This window comes from Astatotilapia calliptera, chromosome 3 (genome assembly GCF_964374335.1).
Source record: "Astatotilapia calliptera chromosome 3, fAstCal68.1, whole genome shotgun sequence".
Taxonomy (NCBI): domain Eukaryota; kingdom Metazoa; phylum Chordata; class Actinopteri; order Cichliformes; family Cichlidae; genus Astatotilapia; species Astatotilapia calliptera.
Genome location: NC_137424.1, coordinates 58,075,421 through 58,096,275, shown reverse-complemented (window position 1 = coordinate 58,096,275; position 20,855 = coordinate 58,075,421). Strand labels below are relative to the sequence as shown.

Below are 20,855 nucleotides of genomic sequence, written 5' to 3'. Positions count from 1 at the left end.
TCCAGACTACATGGTCACAGAATAAATTCCCAATTCTGCTGGCAAAGAAACTGCAGCAATGAGATGAGGTGGCCGAGAGGTTAAGGCGATGGACTGCTAATCCATTGTGCTCTGCACGCGTGGGTTCGAATCCCATCCTCGTCGAGTCCTCTTTCTACTTATCTTAATGCATGTTGTGAGATTGGCTGCCAAAGTAGGCATGATGCAATGCCTCAGCTCTTCTTTGGCTCAGTACTCCCTATAGTTCACCATGTGGTCTTGTTGCACAGGTCACGTTAAAGAGAATGGTCTGCTAATACAATGGCCAAAAGATACTTTGTTTCCAGAATAGTCAGTACTCCAAACGAACGCATGTGGCTTCCTTTGGCAAATGTTTATTTGCACGTCTCCTCTGAGTACCTTTCAGGTACTGTCAGGTTAACGCTGGCTTTAAACCTCATCAGTGTTTGTCCATCTGAGGTGATTGTCTCCCCTCTTACCTTCACAATACTGGCCCATGGCAGCCAAGAGTCACGCAGCAATGCCCCCAGTCCAGTCTGACATCTCTTTTTCTCCAGAAGCAGCTGAAAGGTGCTTCCACAAACGGTGACAGTCTCCCAGCATAATGTGTAGTGCCCAGACTAGAGTTGGTCCTTAATGTCTCGTATGCGCAGTGATTCTACCACGGGGTCTTGTTGTAGTTGGCATGGCCAGAAACCCATGAAGGCGAGGCGTCCTTTTTAGATCTGCCGGAGTTAAAGGTCCATATGACAAGATGAAACTACAATCCCCAACCGACAAAGGGGAATTAGCTCAAATGGGAGAGCGCTCGCTTAGCATGCGAGAGGTAGCGGGATCGATACCCGCATTCTCCAGTGACCCTTTGCACATCCCCGAGATGCCCACCAGCAAATTCTGCATCCAATCCATTGGTTTTGTCTCATTATGTCTATGACTTTACTCATTATTCTCACTTTTCAAGGCTTTGTGTCATCACTTCAGGGAAGCATTCAAAGGAAAAGAAAAAGTAATGTTGTCGTGTAAATAAGAATGCTAGGGGTGCTAGACCAATGGCAAAGGAAAAGCCTTATAGTGAGTTCAAGGTGAGCCTTGACACTAAGCATGGAGAAAGGGACTTGTACCAATTGGTATGGCAGAGAGATGAAGCTGGAAAGGATGGACAGCAGTTTAAAGTCATTAAGGGTGGAAATGGTAATGTGCTAACAAGGGAAGGAGTACTTTGAAGGGAAGATGTGGGTGGAGACCAAATAAAGGGGTGATTGTGACACCAGGATAGCAGCAGGTGTGAAAGGCAAGCTTTACAGGACGGTGGTGAGAACTGCTCTGATGTATTGTTTTATGACTGTGGCACGGAGGAAAAGACGAGAGGCCGAGATGGAGTTGTCAGAGTTGAAGATGGTAAGTTTTTTTATGTTGGGAGTGTCCAGGATGGAAAAAGATTAGAACTGACTATGTCAGAGGGACAGCTGGGGTTGAGCGGTTTGGAGACAAAGTTAGACCGGTAAGGCTGCGGTGGTTTGGAAATGTGCAGAGGAGGAAAATAAGATATACTGGGAAAAGGGTGTAAAATATGGAGCTGCTAGGCAGGAGGAAAAGAAAAATACAGAAGAGAAAGTTCATGGATCTAGTTGAGGAGGACATGAAGAGGGTTGCTGTGACAGAGGAGAATGCTAGGGGCAGGGTGAGATGGAGGCAGATGATCCACTCTGGCAACCCCCAAGAAGAACAGGCTCAAAGAAGAAGCCAGCATCACTCCAGGCTTCTACCAAAGTGTTACGCAGCCCCTCGTGGGGGATCTGGAGTAGATTTCCCTGCGTCGATACACTAGCGCTCAGCTCGCATTTTGTCCATCCAGACTACATGGTCACAGAATAAATTCCCAATTCTGCTGGCAAAGAAACTGCAGCAATGAGATGAGGTGGCCGAGAGGTTAAGGCGATGGACTGCTAATCCATTGTGCTCTGCACGCGTGGGTTCGAATCCCATCCTCGTCGAGTCCTCTTTCTACTTATCTTAATGCATGTTGTGAGATTGGCTGCCAAAGTAGGCATGATGCAATGCCTCAGCTCTTCTTTGGCTCAGTACTCCCTATAGTTCACCATGTGGTCTTGTTGCACAGGTCACGTTAAAGAGAATGGTCTGCTAATACAATGGCCAAAAGATACTTTGTTTCCAGAATAGTCAGTGCTCCAAACGAACGCATGTGGCTTCCTTTGGCAAATGTTTATTTGCACGTCTCCTCTGAGTACCTTTCAGGTACTGTCAGGTTAACGCTGGCTTTAAACCTCATCAGTGTTTGTCCATCTGAGGTGATTGTCTCCCCTCTTACCTTCACAATACTGGCCCATGGCAGCCAAGAGTCACGCAGCAATGCCCCCAGTCCAGTCTGACATCTCTTTTTCTCCAGAAGCAGCTGAAAGGTGCTTCCACAAACGGTGACAGTCTCCCAGCATAATGTGTAGTGCCCAGACTAGAGTTGGTCCTTAATGTCTCGTATGCGCAGTGATTCTACCACGGGGTCTTGTTGTAGTTGGCATGCCCAGAAACCCATGAAGGCGAGGCGTCCTTTTTAGATCTGCCGGAGTTAAAGTTCCATATGACAAGATGAAGCTACAATTCCCAACCGACAAAGGGGAAATAGCTCAAATGGGAGAGCCCTCGCTTAGCATGCGAGAGGTAGCGGGATCGATACCCGCATTCTCCAGTGACCCTTTGCACATCCCAGAGATGCCCACCAGCAAATTCTGCATCCAAACCATTGGTTTTGTCTCATTATGTCTATGACTTTACTCATTATACTCACTTTTCAAGGCTTTGTGTCATCACTTCAGGGAAGCATTCAAAGGAAAAGGAAGGAAAAGAAAAAGTAATGTTGTCGTGTAAATAAGAATGCTAGGGGTGCTAGACCAATGGCAAAGGAAAAGCCTTATAGTGAGTTCAAGGTGAGCCTTGACACTAAGCATGGAGAAAGGGACTTGTACCAATTGGTATGGCAGAGAGATGAAGCTGGAAAGGATGGACAGCAGTTTAAAGTCATTAAGGGTGGAAATGGTAATGTGCTAACAAGGGAAGGAGTACTTTGAAGGGAAGATGTGGGTGGAGACCAAATAAAGGGGTGATTTGTGACACCAGGATAGCAGCAGGTGTGAAAGGCAAGCTTTACAGGACGGTGGTGAGAACTGCTCTGATGTATTGTTTTATGACTGTGGCACGGAGGAAAAGACGAGAGGCCGAGATGGAGTTGTCAGAGTTGAAGATGGTAAGTTTTTTTATGTTGGGAGTGTCCAGGATGGAAAAAGATTAGAACTGACTATGTCAGAGGGACAGCTGGGGTTGAGCGGTTTGGAGACAAAGTTAGACCGGTAAGGCTGCGGTGGTTTGGAAATGTGCAGAGGAGGAAAATAAGATATACTGGGAAAAGGGTGTAAAATATGGAGCTGCTAGGCAGGAGGAAAAGAAAAATACAGAAGAGAAAGTTCATGGATCTAGTTGAGGAGGACATGAAGAGGGTTGCTGTGACAGAGGAGAATGCTAGGGGCAGGGTGAGATGGAGGCAGATGATCCACTCTGGCAACCCCCAAGAAGAACAGGCTCAAAGAAGAAGCCAGCATCACTCCAGGCTTCTACCAAAGTGTTACGCAGCCCCTCGTGGGGGATCTGGAGTAGATTTCCCTGCGTCGATACACTAGCGCTCAGCTCGCATTTTGTCCATCCAGACTACATGGTCACAGAATAAATTCCCAATTCTGCTGGCAAAGAAACTGCAGCCACGAGATGAGGTGGCCGAGAGGTTAAGGCGATGGACTGCTAATCCATTGTGCTCTGCACGCGTGGGTTCGAATCCCATCCTCGTCGAGTCCTCTTTCTACTTATCTTAATGCATGTTGTGAGATTGGCTGCCAAAGTAGGCATGATGCAATGCCTCAGCTCTTCTTTGGCTCAGTACTCCCTATAGTTCACCATGTGGTCTTGTTGCACAGGTCACGTTAAAGAGAATGGTCTGCTAATACAATGGCCAAAAGATACTTTGTTTCCAGAATAGTCAGTACTCCAAACGAACGCATGTGGCTTCCTTTGGCAAATGTTTATTTGCACGTCTCCTCTGAGTACCTTTCAGGTACTGTCAGGTTAACGCTGGCTTTAAACCTCATCAGTGTTTGTCCATCTGAGGTGATTGTCTCCCCTCTTACCTTCACAATACTGGCCCATGGCAGCCAAGAGTCACGCAGCAATGCCCCCAGTCCAGTCTGACATCTCTTTTTCTCCAGAAGCAGCTGAAAGGTGCTTCCACAAACGGTGACAGTCTCCCAGCATAATGTGTAGTGCCCAGACTAGAGTTGGTCCTTAATGTCTCGTATGCGCAGTGATTCTACCACGGGGTCTTGTTGTAGTTGGCATGCCCAGAAACCCATGAAGGCGAGGCGTCCCTTTTAGATCCGCCGGAGTTAAAGTTCCATATGACAAGATGAAGCTACAATCCCCAACCGACAAAGGGGAATCAGCTCAAATGGGAGAGCGCTCGCTTCGCATGCGAGAGGTAGCGGGATCGATACCCGCATTCTCCAGTGACCCTTTGCACATCCCCGAGATGCCCACCAGCAAATTCTACATCCAATCCATTGGTTTTGTCTCATTATGTCTATGACTTTACTCATTATTCTCACTTTTCAAGGCTTTGTGTCATCACTTCAGGGAAGCATTCAAAGGAAAAGAAAAAGTAATGTTGTCGTGTAAATAAGAATGCTAGGGGTGCTAGACCAATGGCAAAGGAAAAGCCTTATAGTGAGTTCAAGGTGAGCCTTGACACTAAGCATGGAGAAAGGGACTTGTACCAATTGGTATGGCAGAGAGATGAAGCTGGAAAGGATGGACAGCAGTTTAAAGTCATTAAGGGTGGAAATGGTAATGTGCTAACAAGGGAAGGAGTACTTTGAAGGGAAGATGTGGGTGGAGACCAAATAAAGGGGTGATTGTGACACCAGGATAGCAGCAGGTGTGAAAGGCAAGCTTTACAGGACGGTGGTGAGAACTGCTCTGATGTATTGTTTTATGACTGTGGCACGGAGGAAAAGACGAGAGGCCGAGATGGAGTTGTCAGAGTTGAAGATGGTAAGTTTTTTTATGTTGGGAGTGTCCAGGATGGAAAAAGATTAGAACTGACTATGTCAGAGGGACAGCTGGGGTTGAGCGGTTTGGAGACAAAGTTAGACTGGTAAGGCTGCGGTGGTTTGGAAATGTGCAGAGGAGGAAAATAAGATATACTGGGAAAAGGGTGTAAAATATGGAGCTGCTAGGCAGGAGGAAAAGAAAAATACAGAAGAGAAAGTTCATGGATCTAGTTGAGGAGGACATGAAGAGGGTTGCTGTGACAGAGGAGAATGCTAGGGGCAGGGTGAGATGGAGGCAGATGATCCACTCTGGCAACCCCCAAGAAGAACAGGCTCAAAGAAGAAGCCAGCATCACTCCAGGCTTCTACCAAAGTGTTACGCAGCCCCTCGTGGGGGATCTGGAGTAGATTTCCCTGCGTCGATACACTAGCGCTCAGCTCGCATTTTGTCCATCCAGACTACATGGTCACAGAATAAATTCCCAATTCTGCTGGCAAAGAAACTGCAGCCACGAGATGAGGTGGCCGAGAGGTTAAGGCGATGGACTGCTAATCCATTGTGCTCTGCACGCGTGGGTTCGAATCCCATCCTCGTCTAGTCCTCTTTCTACTTATCTTAATGCATGTTGTGAGATTGGCTGCCAAAGTAGGCATGATGCAATGCCTCAGCTCTTCTTTGGCTCAGTACTCCCTATAGTTCACCATGTGGTCTTGTTGCACAGGTCACGTTAAAGAGAATGGTCTGCTAATACAATGGCCAAAAGATACTTTGTTTCCAGAATAGTCAGTACTCCAAACGAACGCATGTGGCTTCCTTTGGCAAATGTTTATTTGCACGTCTCCTCTGAGTACCTTTCAGGTACTGTCAGGCTAACGCTGGCTTTAAACCTCATCAGTGTTTGTCCATCTGAGGTGATTGTCTCCCCTCTTACCTTCACAATACTGGCCGATGGCAGCCAAGAGTCACGCAGCAATGCCCCCAGTCCAGTCTGACATCTCTTTTTCTCCAGAAGCAGCTGAAAGGTGCTTCCACAAACGGTGACAGTCTCCCAGCATAATGTGTAGTGCCCAGACTAGAGTTGGTCCTTAATGTCTCGTATGCGCAGTGATTCTACCACGGGGTCTTGTTGTAGTTGGCATGCCCAGAAACCAATGAAGGCGAGGCGTCCTTTTTAGATCCGCCGGAGTTAAAGGTCCATATGACAAGATGAAGCTACAATCCCCAACCGTCAAAGGGGAATTAGCTCAAATGGGAGAGCGCTCGCTTAGCATGCGAGAGGTAGCGGGATCGATACCCGCATTCTCCAGTGACCCTTTGCACATCCCCGAGATGCCCACCAGCAAATTCTGCATCCAATCCATTGGTTTTGTCTCATTATGTCTATGACTTTACTCATTATACTCACTTTTCAAGGCTTTGTGTCATCACTTCAGGGAAGCATTCAAAGGAAAAGGAAGGAAAAGAAAAAGTAATGTTGTCGTGTAAATAAGAATGCTAGGGGTGCTAGACCAATGGCAAAGGAAAAGCCTTATAGTGAGTTCAAGGTGAGCCTTGACACTAAGCATGGAGAAAGGGACTTGTACCAATTGGTATGGCAGAGAGATGAAGCTGGAAAGGATGGACAGCAGTTTAAAGTCATTAAGGGTGGAAATGGTAATGTGCTAACAAGGGAAGGAGTACTTTGAAGGGAAGATGTGGGTGGAGACCAAATAAAGGGGTGATTTGTGACACCAGGATAGCAGCAGGTGTGAAAGGCAAGCTTTACAGGACGGTGGTGAGAACTGCTCTGATGTATTGTTTTATGACTGTGGCACGGAGGAAAAGACGAGAGGCCGAGATGGAGTTGTCAGAGTTGAAGATGGTAAGTTTTTTTATGTTGGGAGTGTCCAGGATGGAAAAAGATTAGAACTGACTATGTCAGAGGGACAGCTGGGGTTGAGCGGTTTGGAGACAAAGTTAGACTGGTAAGGCTGCGGTGGTTTGGAAATGTGCAGAGGAGGAAAATAAGATATACTGGGAAAAGGGTGTAAAATATGGAGCTGCTAGGCAGGAGGAAAAGAAAAATACAGAAGAGAAAGTTCATGGATCTAGTTGAGGAGGACATGAAGAGGGTTGCTGTGACAGAGGAGAATGCTAGGGGCAGGGTGAGATGGAGGCAGATGATCCACTCTGGCAACCCCCAAGAAGAACAGGCTCAAAGAAGAAGCCAGCATCACTCCAGGCTTCTACCAAAGTGTTACGCAGCCCCTCGTGGGGGATCTGGAGTAGATTTCCCTGCGTCGATACACTAGCGCTCAGCTCGCATTTTGTCCATCTAGACTACATGGTCACAGAATAAATTCCCAATTCTGCTGGCAAAGAAACTGCAGCAATGAGATGAGGTGGCCGAGAGGTTAAGGCGATGGACTGCTAATCCATTGTGCTCTGCACGCGTGGGTTCGAATCCCATCCTCGTCGAGTCCTCTTTCTACTTATCTTAATGCATGTTGTGAGATTGGCTGCCAAAGTAGGCATGATGCAATGCCTCAGCTCTTCTTTGGCTCAGTACTCCCTATAGTTCACCATGTGGTCTTGTTGCACAGGTCACGTTAAAGAGAATGGTCTGCTAATACAATGGCCAAAAGATACTTTGTTTCCAGAATAGTCAGTACTCCAAACGAACGCATGTGGCTTCCTTTGGCAAATGTTTATTTGCACGTCTCCTCTGAGTACCTTTCAGGTACTGTCAGGCTAACGCTGGCTTTAAACCTCATCAGTGTTTGTCCATCTGAGGTGATTGTCTCCCCTCTTACCTTCACAATACTGGCCGATGGCAGCCAAGAGTCACGCAGCAATGCCCCCAGTCCAGTCTGACATCTCTTTTTCTCCAGAAGCAGCTGAAAGGTGCTTCCACAAACGGTGACAGTCTCCCAGCATAATGTGTAGTGCCCAGACTAGAGTTGGTCCTTAATGTCTCGTATGCGCAGTGATTCTACCACGGGGTCTTGTTGTAGTTGGCATGCCCAGAAACCAATGAAGGCGAGGCGTCCTTTTTAGATCCGCCGGAGTTAAAGGTCCATATGACAAGATGAAGCTACAATCCCCAACCGTCAAAGGGGAATTAGCTCAAATGGGAGAGCGCTCGCTTAGCATGCGAGAGGTAGCGGGATCGATACCCGCATTCTCCAGTGACCCTTTGCACATCCCCGAGATGCCCACCAGCAAATTCTGCATCCAATCCATTGGTTTTGTCTCATTATGTCTATGACTTTACTCATTATACTCACTTTTCAAGGCTTTGTGTCATCACTTCAGGGAAGCATTCAAAGGAAAAGGAAGGAAAAGAAAAAGTAATGTTGTCGTGTAAATAAGAATGCTAGGGGTGCTAGACCAATGGCAAAGGAAAAGCCTTATAGTGAGTTCAAGGTGAGCCTTGACACTAAGCATGGAGAAAGGGACTTGTACCAATTGGTATGGCAGAGAGATGAAGCTGGAAAGGATGGACAGCAGTTTAAAGTCATTAAGGGTGGAAATGGTAATGTGCTAACAAGGGAAGGAGTACTTTGAAGGGAAGATGTGGGTGGAGACCAAATAAAGGGGTGATTGTGACACCAGGATAGCAGCAGGTGTGAAAGGCAAGCTTTACAGGACGGTGGTGAGAACTGCTCTGATGTATTGTTTTATGACTGTGGCACGGAGGAAAAGACGAGAGGCCGAGATGGAGTTGTCAGAGTTGAAGATGGTAAGTTTTTTATGTTGGGAGTGTCCAGGATGGAAAAAGATTAGAACTGACTATGTCAGAGGGACAGCTGGGGTTGAGCGGTTTGGAGACAAAGTTAGACCGGTAAGGCTGCGGTGGTTTGGAAATGTGCAGAGGAGGAAAATAAGATATACTGGGAAAAGGGTGTAAAATATGGAGCTGCTAGGCAGGAGGAAAAGAAAAATACAGAAGAGAAAGTTCATGGATCTAGTTGAGGAGGACATGAAGAGGGTTGCTGTGACAGAGGAGAATGCTAGGGGCAGGGTGAGATGGAGGCAGATGATCCACTCTGGCAACCCCCAAGAAGAACAGGCTCAAAGAAGAAGCCAGCATCACTCCAGGCTTCTACCAAAGTGTTACGCAGCCCCTCGTGGGGGATCTGGAGTAGATTTCCCTGCGTCGATACACTAGCGCTCAGCTCGCATTTTGTCCATCCAGACTACATGGTCACAGAATAAATTCCCAATTCTGCTGGCAAAGAAACTGCAGCAATTAGATGAGGTGGCCGAGAGGTTAAGGCGATGGACTGCTAATCCATTGTACTCTGCACGCGTGGGTTCGAATCCCATCCTCGTCGAGTCCTCTTTCTACTTATCTTAATGCATGTTGTGAGATTGGCTGCCAAAGTAGGCATGATGCAATGCCTCAGCTCTTCTTTGGCTCAGTACTCCCTATAGTTCACCATGTGGTCTTGTTGCACAGGTCACGTTAAAGAGAATGGTCTGCTAATACAATGGCCAAAAGATACTTTGTTTCCAGAATAGTCAGTACTCCAAACGAACGCATGTGGCTTCCTTTGGCAAATGTTTATTTGCACGTCTCCTCTGAGTACCTTTCAGGTACTGTCAGGTTAACGCTGGCTTTAAACCTCATCAGTGTTTGTCCATCTGAGGTGATTGTCTCCCCTCTTACCTTCACAATACTGGCCCATGGCAGCCAAGAGTCACGCAGCAATGCCCCCAGTCCAGTCTGACATCTCTTTTTCTCCAGAAGCAGCTGAAAGGTGCTTCCACAAACGGTGACAGTCTCCCAGCATAATGTGTAGTGCCCAGACTAGAGTTGGTCCTTAATGTCTCGTATGCGCAGTGATTCTACCACGGGGTCTTGTTGTAGTTGGCATGCCCAGAAACCAATGAAGGCGAGGCGTCCTTTTTAGATCCGCCGGAGTTAAAGGTCCATATGACAAGATGAAGCTACAATCCCCAACCGTCAAAGGGGAATTAGCTCAAATGGGAGAGCGCTCGCTTAGCATGCGAGAGGTAGCGGGATCGATACCCGCATTCTCCAGTGACCCTTTGCACATCCCCGAGATGCCCACCAGCAAATTCTGCATCCAATCCATTGGTTTTGTCTCATTATGTCTATGACTTTACTCATTATACTCACTTTTCAAGGCTTTGTGTCATCACTTCAGGGAAGCATTCAAAGGAAAAGGAAGGAAAAGAAAAAGTAATGTTGTCGTGTAAATAAGAATGCTAGGGGTGCTAGACCAATGGCAAAGGAAAAGCCTTATAGTGAGTTCAAGGTGAGCCTTGACACTAAGCATGGAGAAAGGGACTTGTACCAATTGGTATGGCAGAGAGATGAAGCTGGAAAGGATGGACAGCAGTTTAAAGTCATTAAGGGTGGAAATGGTAATGTGCTAACAAGGGAAGGAGTACTTTGAAGGGAAGATGTGGGTGGAGACCAAATAAAGGGGTGATTGTGACACCAGGATAGCAGCAGGTGTGAAAGGCAAGCTTTACAGGACGGTGGTGAGAACTGCTCTGATGTATTGTTTTATGACTGTGGCACGGAGGAAAAGACGAGAGGCCGAGATGGAGTTGTCAGAGTTGAAGATGGTAAGTTTTTTATGTTGGGAGTGTCCAGGATGGAAAAAGATTAGAACTGACTATGTCAGAGGGACAGCTGGGGTTGAGCGGTTTGGAGACAAAGTTAGACCGGTAAGGCTGCGGTGGTTTGGAAATGTGCAGAGGAGGAAAATAAGATATACTGGGAAAAGGGTGTAAAATATGGAGCTGCTAGGCAGGAGGAAAAGAAAAATACAGAAGAGAAAGTTCATGGATCTAGTTGAGGAGGACATGAAGAGGGTTGCTGTGACAGAGGAGAATGCTAGGGGCAGGGTGAGATGGAGGCAGATGATCCACTCTGGCAACCCCCAAGAAGAACAGGCTCAAAGAAGAAGCCAGCATCACTCCAGGCTTCTACCAAAGTGTTACGCAGCCCCTCGTGGGGGATCTGGAGTAGATTTCCCTGCGTCGATACACTAGCGCTCAGCTCGCATTTTGTCCATCCAGACTACATGGTCACAGAATAAATTCCCAATTCTGCTGGCAAAGAAACTGCAGCCACGAGATGAGGTGGCCGAGAGGTTAAGGCGATGGACTGCTAATCCATTGTGCTCTGCACGCGTGGGTTCGAATCCCATCCTCGTCGAGTCCTCTTTCTACTTATCTTAATGCATGTTGTGAGATTGGCTGCCAAAGTAGGCATGATGCAATGCCTCAGCTCTTCTTTGGCTCAGTACTCCCTATAGTTCACCATGTGGTCTTGTTGCACAGGTCACGTTAAAGAGAATGGTCTGCTAATACAATGGCCAAAAGATACTTTGTTTCCAGAATAGTCAGTACTCCAAACGAACGCATGTGGCTTCCTTTGGCAAATGTTTATTTGCACGTCTCCTCTGAGTACCTTTCAGGTACTGTCAGGTTAACGCTGGCTTTAAACCTCATCAGTGTTTGTCCATCTGAGGTGATTGTCTCCCCTCTTACCTTCACAATACTGGCCCATGGCAGCCAAGAGTCACGCAGCAATGCCCCCAGTCCAGTCTGACATCTCTTTTTCTCCAGAAGCAGCTGAAAGGTGCTTCCACAAACGGTGACAGTCTCCCAGCATAATGTGTAGTGCCCAGACTAGAGTTGGTCCTTAATGTCTCGTATGCGCAGTGATTCTACCACGGGGTCTTGTTGTAGTTGGCATGCCCAGAAACCCATGAAGGCGAGGCGTCCCTTTTAGATCCGCCGGAGTTAAAGTTCCATATGACAAGATGAAGCTACAATCCCCAACCGACAAAGGGGAATCAGCTCAAATGGGAGAGCGCTCGCTTCGCATGCGAGAGGTAGCGGGATCGATACCCGCATTCTCCAGTGACCCTTTGCACATCCCCGAGATGCCCACCAGCAAATTCTACATCCAATCCATTGGTTTTGTCTCATTATGTCTATGACTTTACTCATTATTCTCACTTTTCAAGGCTTTGTGTCATCACTTCAGGGAAGCATTCAAAGGAAAAGAAAAAGTAATGTTGTCGTGTAAATAAGAATGCTAGGGGTGCTAGACCAATGGCAAAGGAAAAGCCTTATAGTGAGTTCAAGGTGAGCCTTGACACTAAGCATGGAGAAAGGGACTTGTACCAATTGGTATGGCAGAGAGATGAAGCTGGAAAGGATGGACAGCAGTTTAAAGTCATTAAGGGTGGAAATGGTAATGTGCTAACAAGGGAAGGAGTACTTTGAAGGGAAGATGTGGGTGGAGACCAAATAAAGGGGTGATTGTGACACCAGGATAGCAGCAGGTGTGAAAGGCAAGCTTTACAGGACGGTGGTGAGAACTGCTCTGATGTATTGTTTTATGACTGTGGCACGGAGGAAAAGACGAGAGGCCGAGATGGAGTTGTCAGAGTTGAAGATGGTAAGTTTTTTTATGTTGGGAGTGTCCAGGATGGAAAAAGATTAGAACTGACTATGTCAGAGGGACAGCTGGGGTTGAGCGGTTTGGAGACAAAGTTAGACTGGTAAGGCTGCGGTGGTTTGGAAATGTGCAGAGGAGGAAAATAAGATATACTGGGAAAAGGGTGTAAAATATGGAGCTGCTAGGCAGGAGGAAAAGAAAAATACAGAAGAGAAAGTTCATGGATCTAGTTGAGGAGGACATGAAGAGGGTTGCTGTGACAGAGGAGAATGCTAGGGGCAGGGTGAGATGGAGGCAGATGATCCACTCTGGCAACCCCCAAGAAGAACAGGCTCAAAGAAGAAGCCAGCATCACTCCAGGCTTCTACCAAAGTGTTACGCAGCCCCTCGTGGGGGATCTGGAGTAGATTTCCCTGCGTCGATACACTAGCGCTCAGCTCGCATTTTGTCCATCCAGACTACATGGTCACAGAATAAATTCCCAATTCTGCTGGCAAAGAAACTGCAGCCACGAGATGAGGTGGCCGAGAGGTTAAGGCGATGGACTGCTAATCCATTGTGCTCTGCACGCGTGGGTTCGAATCCCATCCTCGTCGAGTCCTCTTTCTACTTATCTTAATGCATGTTGTGAGATTGGCTGCCAAAGTAGGCATGATGCAATGCCTCAGCTCTTCTTTGGCTCAGTACTCCCTATAGTTCACCATGTGGTCTTGTTGCACAGGTCACGTTAAAGAGAATGGTCTGCTAATACAATGGCCAAAAGATACTTTGTTTCCAGAATAGTCAGTACTCCAAACGAACGCATGTGGCTTCCTTTGGCAAATGTTTATTTGCACGTCTCCTCTGAGTACCTTTCAGGTACTGTCAGGCTAACGCTGGCTTTAAACCTCATCAGTGTTTGTCCATCTGAGGTGATTGTCTCCCCTCTTACCTTCACAATACTGGCCGATGGCAGCCAAGAGTCACGCAGCAATGCCCCCAGTCCAGTCTGACATCTCTTTTTCTCCAGAAGCAGCTGAAAGGTGCTTCCACAAACGGTGACAGTCTCCCAGCATAATGTGTAGTGCCCAGACTAGAGTTGGTCCTTAATGTCTCGTATGCGCAGTGATTCTACCACGGGGTCTTGTTGTAGTTGGCATGCCCAGAAACCAATGAAGGCGAGGCGTCCTTTTTAGATCCGCCGGAGTTAAAGGTCCATATGACAAGATGAAGCTACAATCCCCAACCGTCAAAGGGGAATTAGCTCAAATGGGAGAGCGCTCGCTTAGCATGCGAGAGGTAGCGGGATCGATACCCGCATTCTCCAGTGACCCTTTGCACATCCCCGAGATGCCCACCAGCAAATTCTGCATCCAATCCATTGGTTTTGTCTCATTATGTCTATGACTTTACTCATTATACTCACTTTTCAAGGCTTTGTGTCATCACTTCAGGGAAGCATTCAAAGGAAAAGGAAGGAAAAGAAAAAGTAATGTTGTCGTGTAAATAAGAATGCTAGGGGTGCTAGACCAATGGCAAAGGAAAAGCCTTATAGTGAGTTCAAGGTGAGCCTTGACACTAAGCATGGAGAAAGGGACTTGTACCAATTGGTATGGCAGAGAGATGAAGCTGGAAAGGATGGACAGCAGTTTAAAGTCATTAAGGGTGGAAATGGTAATGTGCTAACAAGGGAAGGAGTACTTTGAAGGGAAGATGTGGGTGGAGACCAAATAAAGGGGTGATTTGTGACACCAGGATAGCAGCAGGTGTGAAAGGCAAGCTTTACAGGACGGTGGTGAGAACTGCTCTGATGTATTGTTTTATGACTGTGGCACGGAGGAAAAGACGAGAGGCCGAGATGGAGTTGTCAGAGTTGAAGATGGTAAGTTTTTTTATGTTGGGAGTGTCCAGGATGGAAAAAGATTAGAACTGACTATGTCAGAGGGACAGCTGGGGTTGAGCGGTTTGGAGACAAAGTTAGACTGGTAAGGCTGCGGTGGTTTGGAAATGTGCAGAGGAGGAAAATAAGATATACTGGGAAAAGGGTGTAAAATATGGAGCTGCTAGGCAGGAGGAAAAGAAAAATACAGAAGAGAAAGTTCATGGATCTAGTTGAGGAGGACATGAAGAGGGTTGCTGTGACAGAGGAGAATGCTAGGGGCAGGGTGAGATGGAGGCAGATGATCCACTCTGGCAACCCCCAAGAAGAACAGGCTCAAAGAAGAAGCCAGCATCACTCCAGGCTTCTACCAAAGTGTTACGCAGCCCCTCGTGGGGGATCTGGAGTAGATTTCCCTGCGTCGATACACTAGCGCTCAGCTCGCATTTTGTCCATCTAGACTACATGGTCACAGAATAAATTCCCAATTCTGCTGGCAAAGAAACTGCAGCAATGAGATGAGGTGGCCGAGAGGTTAAGGCGATGGACTGCTAATCCATTGTGCTCTGCACGCGTGGGTTCGAATCCCATCCTCGTCGAGTCCTCTTTCTACTTATCTTAATGCATGTTGTGAGATTGGCTGCCAAAGTAGGCATGATGCAATGCCTCAGCTCTTCTTTGGCTCAGTACTCCCTATAGTTCACCATGTGGTCTTGTTGCACAGGTCACGTTAAAGAGAATGGTCTGCTAATACAATGGCCAAAAGATACTTTGTTTCCAGAATAGTCAGTACTCCAAACGAACGCATGTGGCTTCCTTTGGCAAATGTTTATTTGCACGTCTCCTCTGAGTACCTTTCAGGTACTGTCAGGCTAACGCTGGCTTTAAACCTCATCAGTGTTTGTCCATCTGAGGTGATTGTCTCCCCTCTTACCTTCACAATACTGGCCGATGGCAGCCAAGAGTCACGCAGCAATGCCCCCAGTCCAGTCTGACATCTCTTTTTCTCCAGAAGCAGCTGAAAGGTGCTTCCACAAACGGTGACAGTCTCCCAGCATAATGTGTAGTGCCCAGACTAGAGTTGGTCCTTAATGTCTCGTATGCGCAGTGATTCTACCACGGGGTCTTGTTGTAGTTGGCATGCCCAGAAACCAATGAAGGCGAGGCGTCCTTTTTAGATCCGCCGGAGTTAAAGGTCCATATGACAAGATGAAGCTACAATCCCCAACCGTCAAAGGGGAATTAGCTCAAATGGGAGAGCGCTCGCTTAGCATGCGAGAGGTAGCGGGATCGATACCCGCATTCTCCAGTGACCCTTTGCACATCCCCGAGATGCCCACCAGCAAATTCTGCATCCAATCCATTGGTTTTGTCTCATTATGTCTATGACTTTACTCATTATACTCACTTTTCAAGGCTTTGTGTCATCACTTCAGGGAAGCATTCAAAGGAAAAGGAAGGAAAAGAAAAAGTAATGTTGTCGTGTAAATAAGAATGCTAGGGGTGCTAGACCAATGGCAAAGGAAAAGCCTTATAGTGAGTTCAAGGTGAGCCTTGACACTAAGCATGGAGAAAGGGACTTGTACCAATTGGTATGGCAGAGAGATGAAGCTGGAAAGGATGGACAGCAGTTTAAAGTCATTAAGGGTGGAAATGGTAATGTGCTAACAAGGGAAGGAGTACTTTGAAGGGAAGATGTGGGTGGAGACCAAATAAAGGGGTGATTGTGACACCAGGATAGCAGCAGGTGTGAAAGGCAAGCTTTACAGGACGGTGGTGAGAACTGCTCTGATGTATTGTTTTATGACTGTGGCACGGAGGAAAAGACGAGAGGCCGAGATGGAGTTGTCAGAGTTGAAGATGGTAAGTTTTTTATGTTGGGAGTGTCCAGGATGGAAAAAGATTAGAACTGACTATGTCAGAGGGACAGCTGGGGTTGAGCGGTTTGGAGACAAAGTTAGACCGGTAAGGCTGCGGTGGTTTGGAAATGTGCAGAGGAGGAAAATAAGATATACTGGGAAAAGGGTGTAAAATATGGAGCTGCTAGGCAGGAGGAAAAGAAAAATACAGAAGAGAAAGTTCATGGATCTAGTTGAGGAGGACATGAAGAGGGTTGCTGTGACAGAGGAGAATGCTAGGGGCAGGGTGAGATGGAGGCAGATGATCCACTCTGGCAACCCCCAAGAAGAACAGGCTCAAAGAAGAAGCCAGCATCACTCCAGGCTTCTACCAAAGTGTTACGCAGCCCCTCGTGGGGGATCTGGAGTAGATTTCCCTGCGTCGATACACTAGCGCTCAGCTCGCATTTTGTCCATCCAGACTACATGGTCACAGAATAAATTCCCAATTCTGCTGGCAAAGAAACTGCAGCAATTAGATGAGGTGGCCGAGAGGTTAAGGCGATGGACTGCTAATCCATTGTACTCTGCACGCGTGGGTTCGAATCCCATCCTCGTCGAGTCCTCTTTCTACTTATCTTAATGCATGTTGTGAGATTGGCTGCCAAAGTAGGCATGATGCAATGCCTCAGCTCTTCTTTGGCTCAGTACTCCCTATAGTTCACCATGTGGTCTTGTTGCACAGGTCACGTTAAAGAGAATGGTCTGCTAATACAATGGCCAAAAGATACTTTGTTTCCAGAATAGTCAGTACTCCAAACGAACGCATGTGGCTTCCTTTGGCAAATGTTTATTTGCACGTCTCCTCTGAGTACCTTTCAGGTACTGTCAGGTTAACGCTGGCTTTAAACCTCATCAGTGTTTGTCCATCTGAGGTGATTGTCTCCCCTCTTACCTTCACAATACTGGCCGATGGCAGCCAAGAGTCACGCAGCAATGCCCCCAGTCCAGTCTGACATCTCTTTTTCTCCAGAAGCAGCTGAAAGGTGCTTCCACAAACGGTGACAGTCTCCCAGCATAATGTGTAGTGCCCAGACTAGAGTTGGTCCTTAATGTCTCGTATGCGCAGTGATTCTACCACGGGGTCTTGTTGTAGTTGGCATGCCCAGAAACCAATGAAGGCGAGGCGTCCTTTTTAGATCCGCCGGAGTTAAAGGTCCATATGACAAGATGAAGCTACAATCCCCAACCGTCAAAGGGGAATTAGCTCAAATGGGAGAGCGCTCGCTTAGCATGCGAGAGGTAGCGGGATCGATACCCGCATTCTCCAGTGACCCTTTGCACATCCCCGAGATGCCCACCAGCAAATTCTGCATCCAATCCATTGGTTTTGTCTCATTATGTCTATGACTTTACTCATTATACTCACTTTTCAAGGCTTTGTGTCATCACTTCAGGGAAGCATTCAAAGGAAAAGGAAGGAAAAGAAAAAGTAATGTTGTCGTGTAAATAAGAATGCTAGGGGTGCTAGACCAATGGCAAAGGAAAAGCCTTATAGTGAGTTCAAGGTGAGCCTTGACACTAAGCATGGAGAAAGGGACTTGTACCAATTGGTATGGCAGAGAGATGAAGCTGGAAAGGATGGACAGCAGTTTAAAGTCATTAAGGGTGGAAATGGTAATGTGCTAACAAGGGAAGGAGTACTTTGAAGGGAAGATGTGGGTGGAGACCAAATAAAGGGGTGATTGTGACACCAGGATAGCAGCAGGTGTGAAAGGCAAGCTTTACAGGACGGTGGTGAGAACTGCTCTGATGTATTGTTTTATGACTGTGGCACGGAGGAAAAGACGAGAGGCCGAGATGGAGTTGTCAGAGTTGAAGATGGTAAGTTTTTTATGTTGGGAGTGTCCAGGATGGAAAAAGATTAGAACTGACTATGTCAGAGGGACAGCTGGGGTTGAGCGGTTTGGAGACAAAGTTAGACCGGTAAGGCTGCGGTGGTTTGGAAATGTGCAGAGGAGGAAAATAAGATATACTGGGAAAAGGGTGTAAAATATGGAGCTGCTAGGCAGGAGGAAAAGAAAAATACAGAAGAGAAAGTTCATGGATCTAGTTGAGGAGGACATGAAGAGGGTTGCTGTGACAGAGGAGAATGCTAGGGGCAGGGTGAGATGGAGGCAGATGATCCACTCTGGCAACCCCCAAGAAGAACAGGCTCAAAGAAGAAGCCAGCATCACTCCAGGCTTCTACCAAAGTGTTACGCAGCCCCTCGTGGGGGATCTGGAGTAGATTTCCCTGCGTCGATACACTAGCGCTCAGCTCGCATTTTGTCCATCCAGACTACATGGTCACAGAATAAATTCCCAATTCTGCTGGCAAAGAAACTGCAGCCACGAGATGAGGTGGCCGAGAGGTTAAGGCGATGGACTGCTAATCCATTGTGCTCTGCACACGTGGGTTCGAATCCCATCCTCGTCGAGTCCTCTTTCTACTTATCTTAATGCATGTTGTGAGATTGGCTGCCAAAGTAGGCATGATGCAATGCCTCAGCTCTTCTTTGGCTCAGTACTCCCTATAGTTCACCATGTGGTCTTGTTGCACAGGTCACGTTAAAGAGAATGGTCTGCTAATACAATGGCCAAAAGATACTTTGTTTCCAGAATAGTCAGTGCTCCAAACGAACGCATGTGGCTTCCTTTGGCAAATGTTTATTTGCACGTCTCCTCTGAGTACCTTTCAGGTACTGTCAGGTTAACGCTGGCTTTAAACCTCATCAGTGTTTGTCCATCTGAGGTGATTGTCTCCCCTCTTACCTTCACAATACTGGCCCATGGCAGCCAAGAGTCACGCAGCAATGCCCCCAGTCCAGTCTGACATCTCTTTTTCTCCAGAAGCAGCTGAAAGGTGCTTCCACAAACGGTGACAGTCTCCCAGCATAATGTGTAGTGCCCAGACTAGAGTTGGTCCTTAATGTCTCGTATGCGCAGTGATTCTACCACGGGGTCTTGTTGTAGTTGGCATGCCCAGAAACCCATGAAGGCGAGGCGTCCTTTTTAGATCCGCCGGAGTTAAAGGTCCATATGACAAGATGAAGCTACAATCCCCAACCGTCAAAGGGGAATTAGCTCAAATGGGAGAGCGCTCGCTTAGCATGCGAGAGGTAGCGGGATCGATACCCGCATTCTCCAGTGACCCTTTGCACATCCCCGAGATGCCCACCAGCAAATTCTGCATCCAATCCATTGGTTTTGTCTCATTATGTCTATGACTTTACTCATTATACTCACTTTTCAAGGCTTTGTGTCATCACTTCAGGGAAGCATTCAAAGGAAAAGGAAGGAAAAGAAAAAGTAATGTTGTCGTGTAAATAAGAATGCTAGGGGTGCTAGACCAATGGCAAAGGAAAAGCCTTATAGTGAGTTCAAGGTGAGCCTTGACACTAAGCATGGAGAAAGGGACTTGTACCAATTGGTATGGCAGAGAGATGAAGCTGGAAAGGATGGACAGCAGTTTAAAGTCATTAAGGGTGGAAATGGTAATGTGCTAACAAGGGAAGGAGTACTTTGAAGGGAAGATGTGGGTGGAGACCAAATAAAGGGGTGATTGTGACACCAGGATAGCAGCAGGTGTGAAAGGCAAGCTTTACAGGACGGTGGTGAGAACTGCTCTGATGTATTGTTTTATGACTGTGGCACGGAGGAAAAGACGAGAGGCCGAGATGGAGTTGTCAGAGTTGAAGATGGTAAGTTTTTTATGTTGGGAGTGTCCAGGATGGAAAAAGATTAGAACTGACTATGTCAGAGGGACAGCTGGGGTTGAGCGGTTTGGAGACAAAGTTAGACCGGTAAGGCTGCGGTGGTTTGGAAATGTGCAGAGGAGGAAAATAAGATATACTGGGAAAAGGGTGTAAAATATGGAGCTGCTAGGCAGGAGGAAAAGAAAAATACAGAAGAGAAAGTTCATGGATCTAGTTGAGGAGGACATGAAGAGGGTTGCTGTGACAGAGGAGAATGCTAGGGGCAGGGTGAGATGGAGGCAGATGATCCACTCTGGCAACCCCCAAGAAGAACAGGCTCAAAGAAGAAGCCAGCATCACTCCAGGCTTCTACCAAAGTGTTACGCAGCCCCTCGTGGGGGATCTGGAGTAGATTTCCCTGCGTCGATACACTAGCGCTCAGCTCGCATTTTGTCCATCCAGACTACATGGTCACAGAATAAATTCCCAATTCTGCTGGCAAAGAAACTGCAGCCACGAGATGAGGTGGCCGAGAGGTTAAGGCGATGGACTGCTAATCCATTGTGCTCTGCACGCGTGGGTTCGAATCCCATCCTCGTCGAGTCCTCTTTCTACTTATCTTAATGCATGTTGTGAGATTGGCTGCCAAAGTAGGCATGATGCAATGCCTCAGCTCTTCTTTGGCTCAGTACTCCCTATAGTTCACCATGTGGTCTTGTTGCACAGGTCACGTTAAAGAGAATGGTCTGCTAATACAATGGCCAAAAGATACTTTGTTTCCAGAATAGTCAGTACTCCAAACGAACGCATGTGGCTTCCTTTGGCAAATGTTTATTTGCACGTCTCCTCTGAGTACCTTTCAGGTACTGTCAGGCTAACGCTGG

At 47.2% G+C, this 20,855-nt stretch overlaps 20 non-coding genes across 20 annotated transcripts; all 20 read left to right on the top strand.

Annotated features, from left to right (window-relative positions):
- The first annotated feature begins 62 nt into the window (after nt 1-62).
- On the top strand, nt 63-144 carry trnas-gcu (transfer RNA serine (anticodon GCU)). Its single transcript has one exon. It is a non-coding gene; the product is annotated as a tRNA-Ser (tRNA).
- A 637-nt stretch (nt 145-781) lies between these two features.
- trnaa-agc (transfer RNA alanine (anticodon AGC)) lies at nt 782-854 on the top strand. Its single transcript has one exon. It is a non-coding gene; the product is annotated as a tRNA-Ala (tRNA).
- A 1,058-nt stretch (nt 855-1,912) lies between these two features.
- On the top strand, nt 1,913-1,994 carry trnas-gcu (transfer RNA serine (anticodon GCU)). The gene has a single exon. It is a non-coding gene; the product is annotated as a tRNA-Ser (tRNA).
- A 1,779-nt stretch (nt 1,995-3,773) lies between these two features.
- Nucleotides 3,774-3,855, top strand: trnas-gcu (transfer RNA serine (anticodon GCU)). The gene has a single exon. It is a non-coding gene; the product is annotated as a tRNA-Ser (tRNA).
- A 1,768-nt stretch (nt 3,856-5,623) lies between these two features.
- Nucleotides 5,624-5,705, top strand: trnas-gcu (transfer RNA serine (anticodon GCU)). The gene has a single exon. It is a non-coding gene; the product is annotated as a tRNA-Ser (tRNA).
- A 637-nt stretch (nt 5,706-6,342) lies between these two features.
- On the top strand, nt 6,343-6,415 carry trnaa-agc (transfer RNA alanine (anticodon AGC)). Its single transcript has one exon. It is a non-coding gene; the product is annotated as a tRNA-Ala (tRNA).
- A 1,069-nt stretch (nt 6,416-7,484) lies between these two features.
- Nucleotides 7,485-7,566, top strand: trnas-gcu (transfer RNA serine (anticodon GCU)). The gene has a single exon. It is a non-coding gene; the product is annotated as a tRNA-Ser (tRNA).
- A 637-nt stretch (nt 7,567-8,203) lies between these two features.
- trnaa-agc (transfer RNA alanine (anticodon AGC)) lies at nt 8,204-8,276 on the top strand. Its single transcript has one exon. It is a non-coding gene; the product is annotated as a tRNA-Ala (tRNA).
- A 1,067-nt stretch (nt 8,277-9,343) lies between these two features.
- On the top strand, nt 9,344-9,425 carry trnas-gcu (transfer RNA serine (anticodon GCU)). Its single transcript has one exon. It is a non-coding gene; the product is annotated as a tRNA-Ser (tRNA).
- Nucleotides 9,426-10,062: 637 nt separating this feature from the next.
- trnaa-agc (transfer RNA alanine (anticodon AGC)) lies at nt 10,063-10,135 on the top strand. The gene has a single exon. It is a non-coding gene; the product is annotated as a tRNA-Ala (tRNA).
- A 1,067-nt stretch (nt 10,136-11,202) lies between these two features.
- Nucleotides 11,203-11,284, top strand: trnas-gcu (transfer RNA serine (anticodon GCU)). The gene has a single exon. It is a non-coding gene; the product is annotated as a tRNA-Ser (tRNA).
- Nucleotides 11,285-13,052: 1,768 nt separating this feature from the next.
- Nucleotides 13,053-13,134, top strand: trnas-gcu (transfer RNA serine (anticodon GCU)). The gene has a single exon. It is a non-coding gene; the product is annotated as a tRNA-Ser (tRNA).
- A 637-nt stretch (nt 13,135-13,771) lies between these two features.
- Nucleotides 13,772-13,844, top strand: trnaa-agc (transfer RNA alanine (anticodon AGC)). The gene has a single exon. It is a non-coding gene; the product is annotated as a tRNA-Ala (tRNA).
- Nucleotides 13,845-14,913: 1,069 nt separating this feature from the next.
- trnas-gcu (transfer RNA serine (anticodon GCU)) lies at nt 14,914-14,995 on the top strand. Its single transcript has one exon. It is a non-coding gene; the product is annotated as a tRNA-Ser (tRNA).
- Nucleotides 14,996-15,632: 637 nt separating this feature from the next.
- trnaa-agc (transfer RNA alanine (anticodon AGC)) lies at nt 15,633-15,705 on the top strand. Its single transcript has one exon. It is a non-coding gene; the product is annotated as a tRNA-Ala (tRNA).
- Nucleotides 15,706-16,772: 1,067 nt separating this feature from the next.
- On the top strand, nt 16,773-16,854 carry trnas-gcu (transfer RNA serine (anticodon GCU)). The gene has a single exon. It is a non-coding gene; the product is annotated as a tRNA-Ser (tRNA).
- Nucleotides 16,855-17,491: 637 nt separating this feature from the next.
- On the top strand, nt 17,492-17,564 carry trnaa-agc (transfer RNA alanine (anticodon AGC)). The gene has a single exon. It is a non-coding gene; the product is annotated as a tRNA-Ala (tRNA).
- A 1,067-nt stretch (nt 17,565-18,631) lies between these two features.
- Nucleotides 18,632-18,713, top strand: trnas-gcu (transfer RNA serine (anticodon GCU)). The gene has a single exon. It is a non-coding gene; the product is annotated as a tRNA-Ser (tRNA).
- A 637-nt stretch (nt 18,714-19,350) lies between these two features.
- trnaa-agc (transfer RNA alanine (anticodon AGC)) lies at nt 19,351-19,423 on the top strand. The gene has a single exon. It is a non-coding gene; the product is annotated as a tRNA-Ala (tRNA).
- Nucleotides 19,424-20,490: 1,067 nt separating this feature from the next.
- Nucleotides 20,491-20,572, top strand: trnas-gcu (transfer RNA serine (anticodon GCU)). The gene has a single exon. It is a non-coding gene; the product is annotated as a tRNA-Ser (tRNA).
- The last annotated feature ends 283 nt before the right edge of the window (nt 20,573-20,855 follow it).